The sequence below is a fragment of the Oryza sativa genome, chromosome 10 (assembly GCF_034140825.1).
Source record: "Oryza sativa Japonica Group chromosome 10, ASM3414082v1".
Taxonomy (NCBI): domain Eukaryota; kingdom Viridiplantae; phylum Streptophyta; class Magnoliopsida; order Poales; family Poaceae; genus Oryza; species Oryza sativa.
In genome coordinates this window covers 15,785,434-15,789,203 of record NC_089044.1, presented here as the reverse complement: position 1 = coordinate 15,789,203, position 3,770 = coordinate 15,785,434, and the positions used below count along the sequence as shown (strand labels likewise).

The following is a 3,770-nucleotide window of genomic DNA, read 5'->3' as shown; positions in this document are numbered from 1 at the left end:
CGCCACTTAGGGCCAGCGCCTAACATAATGTTTCATGAATAATATACACATATACCATCTGTTAACAAGGCCTTGGAGCCTTCGGTTGTAGACAGGCGAGATAATCAAGAGCAATTGCACTAACTCCAGTCCTTGGACCCTAATACATACATTCATGCACCTAAATTCAAAAACGGAAAACCTGTCATCACCATCAAGACTTTGCCTCAGCTTCTAAACAAAACACTACCTCCATGGATAAAAAAACAACTTTCTCAATCTAGCTTTCAAAGCCATAATCTATTTGAGTGCCCAGCATCTTGTACCACATGGAAGTGACAAACACAAATGGAATAATGATTGAATAAGGTTTTCAGATACTAAACAGTGAAGAGGAATTGTGTAAACAGTGACGGAGCAAGACAGACAAGTGCACTAATTCTTCTTAGTTCTCCGGAAAGGATAGACACAGCTCTCCTGACAAAAAAAGGGAGGAAATACATCGGATCAAGTACTATTAAACTTGATAGTATCGGAGTATTAGTTTTGCAATAGGTATGACTAAATCCTCATCCATATGCCCCTTGATTTGATTCCCCCAAGTTAACGAGGAGAAAGCTTGGAAAAGATATCCTTAATAAGACCTGGGCAGCTACCAATTAAGTACCGAAACCCATCAGTTTCCACGACTGCCTTCAGAGATCTTGATGACCTGAGGAACTCCAAGCATGCTTCCTTAAGCGTGTGGCAACTGTGCTGCTCAGCTAGTGCCAAAATGTTCGCCACGGAGCCTGCGTCAATGTGCTTGGACAACTTATCTTCACAAATCAGCTTCATCCTCTCCAGATTATACCTGTCAGCCGCGACAAGCAAATGCTGAGCCATTGCAGCTTCTTCTTGCTGCTTCATCTCAGGCAATGCATCTGTGTAAATGAAAGTAAGCATCGCCGCAAACACTTCTACCTCCATGTCATCAATTTTTATGGCACGTTTGGTGGTACTCTCCCTCATCCTGCCATAGAATTGCACCCTGAAGACCGGCGAGCGCGCTGCGAGCACCAATCAGTGCACGTCGAATTTCTTCTTGCCCACCTGGAATTCGACATCCACGCCTTGTTTGCTCAGCAGAAGATCACCAAATTGCCGGTGCATGTCTGACGGCGGCACCACGATGAGCGGCGTCTCCTCCTCGTGGAAATCTGCAATAACAGAAACGTCTATCCTGATCTTGAAACAATCATCCTTGAGATACTCTGATTTCTCCAAAGATCCCCTTTTCATGAATTCACTATAACCCCAACTCCTCTCCTCCGAGAAGTTGACCACCCTGGTGGTGAAACTGTGGGATGAAACCGAATTCCCCTCCATGTCAAGTAAACTGAAGATGGCCTTCGCCTCCACGCCCTTGCTCGCGGTGTCATCGAGGCAGAGGAAGAAGGCCATGTACTCGGCTTTCTCGGCGTTTTGCCCATTGGGGTAGTACGCCACGTGCCAGGTGTGGCCTCCTGCGCGGAACGGCCGAGACTTGATGCTCTTGCCATTGGGGACGGCCTTGGTGAGGGAGTACCCGACGATCTTGAGCACGTGGTAGCCGTTCACCGTGCCGGCGACGATGGCGGAGGAGGAGGCCCCGTCGGATGCGGAGGCGGAGGCGCGCGAGGAGGCAGGCATGGTGCGTGTGGGTAATGGCCGGGGAGCGGTGGGCCGGGTGGAGCCCGTCGCCGCCGCCGGCGGGACGCGGCCGCGGACCCGCGGTGGGTTTCGGCGGCGGCCGGAGAGGATGCAGGGAGGCGACGGCGAGGGTTTCGAGGGTTTTTGTTTGTTTTATTTTTTTTTCTGTTTTTCTTTTTTCTGAGAAGGGGAAGACGAGGGGGAGGAAAGTTGTGTTGGACTTCTTTTCGGCTGAATCCATGTCGTGCGATGCAGATCGGACGGCCAGGCAATTTTGAGTCAGTGACATACCCGTCGCCAGTATAGTTCTAACTCTAAACTCTTAAATGCAACAATGAAAAAAAAAACATTGCGGAAAATATATTAAAATAAACTGACAGTACATAACACTTCATTGAGGTCAAAGCTTTATATCTATGTGACAATATAAATCTTATTAGAGGATAATTTTTGTATGTAGAGTTATTTTTGAAACCATGTATAGAAATTATTTAGCTATGATGGAAAATTTTCATTGTTTTCTGCCAATTATTTGATATGGAAATTCAGAAAGAGAAGCAGAAAAATAAAATACGATAAAACTAAGGGGCCAAAATAAAATAGTCTAAGTTGAATGGCTCAAGCGCAGAGCAAAAGTTAGAGCAGGTATAATAACCCTCATAGGCCGGCGATACTGACTCCACGTAGATTTGAGGAGTGAGCTGGAGGGATGAAGGGAAGAGAGAAAGAGAGAGAGCAGCTCGGCGACTCCACGTAGATTTGAGGAGTGAGTTGGAGGGATGAAGGGAAGAGAGAAAGAGAGAGAGCAGCTCGGTGACTAATTTACAGCCTGGCTGTACACTGCTCCAAATTTTCTGTTACTACCTTTTTCTCATGCATGCATTCAAGCTATTGCTCTCAGCCAATTGCAGCATTCAATTGAAGATTAAAAAAATCAAAGCCTATGGGACGTGTGTAGAGATGTATATACAGTCCATTATTGTATTGATTAGCTTCTGTCATTGGCTGTAGTAGTATGATGTTGTTATTTTAGTAGTATGATGTTATTTTAGAGTCAACATCGAGCTGTACTCTTAGCCTTGCTCTTGCTTGTTGTGCAGACGTGTAGACTGTAGAGTGGAGTGTACTCAGAAGTTCAACAGCTCCACGACCACGAATGTATGAAGCGGCCGGGTGTATATACCTTAACGGAATAAAACTCATCTTTTGATGATATCGTCAACTCAACTCTACGAATATTAAGACGTGTGTCATATCTATGGTTTGAGTTGTACTTGAAGGTTCAAAAGTGAGCTTGTATCCTACATCTTCATGCAAAATCAATTACTCTTCAAGTGAATGAGCGAAGGAAATGCAACCTTTTTGAAGGCATGTTTTCGGTAGCTTTACATGTTGAAAAATAACTCATTACCAACTTCTCATTTCTTGTTTATATTTTATATATTGTACAACTACAATTTCTTATAATTTTGACGAAAAGTTAAACTGTTTAGGTCTTAGGAGAGTTTTTGATTCTAGAGAAATTGTAGATACTTACTTGGCACTTGCACTTCAGGCCTTTTCATGTCAAGTTACAACATATTAAAAATGCTTTCACTGGTGAACAAACCCTTTGTAGTCCCGGTTTGTAATCCCCCTTTAGTCCCGATTTCCAAATCGGGAGTACCAATCCGAGACTAGAGATCGCTGTCTTTAGTCCCGGGTGAAATAACCGGGACTAAAGATCGATCTACTAAAGATGCCTCAGCCACGTGGCCGGCTGAGCCATCTGTTACCAACCGGGACTAAAGATCGAGCTGACCTTTTTTTTTTTTGCATGGCCCTGTTGCTGCATGGTTTATATATATATATATATATATATATATATATATATATATATATATATATATATATATATATATATATATATATATATATATATATATCAAAATATATTTATATTATAGAAAATGTGTACACATGCATATAGAAACATATGTAGTCATGTATTAATTACAATCCATTATATGTCCTAGTTAGCTACGATTTCGACGTAGTAGTAGTACTCGCTGCTATCTCAGAAGCTAAGGACCGGTGAATTGTGTTTCCATCGTAGTAGAATTCACCCTTGGGATCAAGGA

General features: G+C 43.2%; 1 pseudogene; it reads right to left on the bottom strand.

Moving 5' to 3' along the window:
• Positions 1-315: 315 nt before the first annotated feature.
• Positions 316-1,818, bottom strand: LOC4348670 (BTB/POZ and MATH domain-containing protein 1-like; annotated as a pseudogene).
• Positions 1,819-3,770: the final 1,952 nt, after the last annotated feature.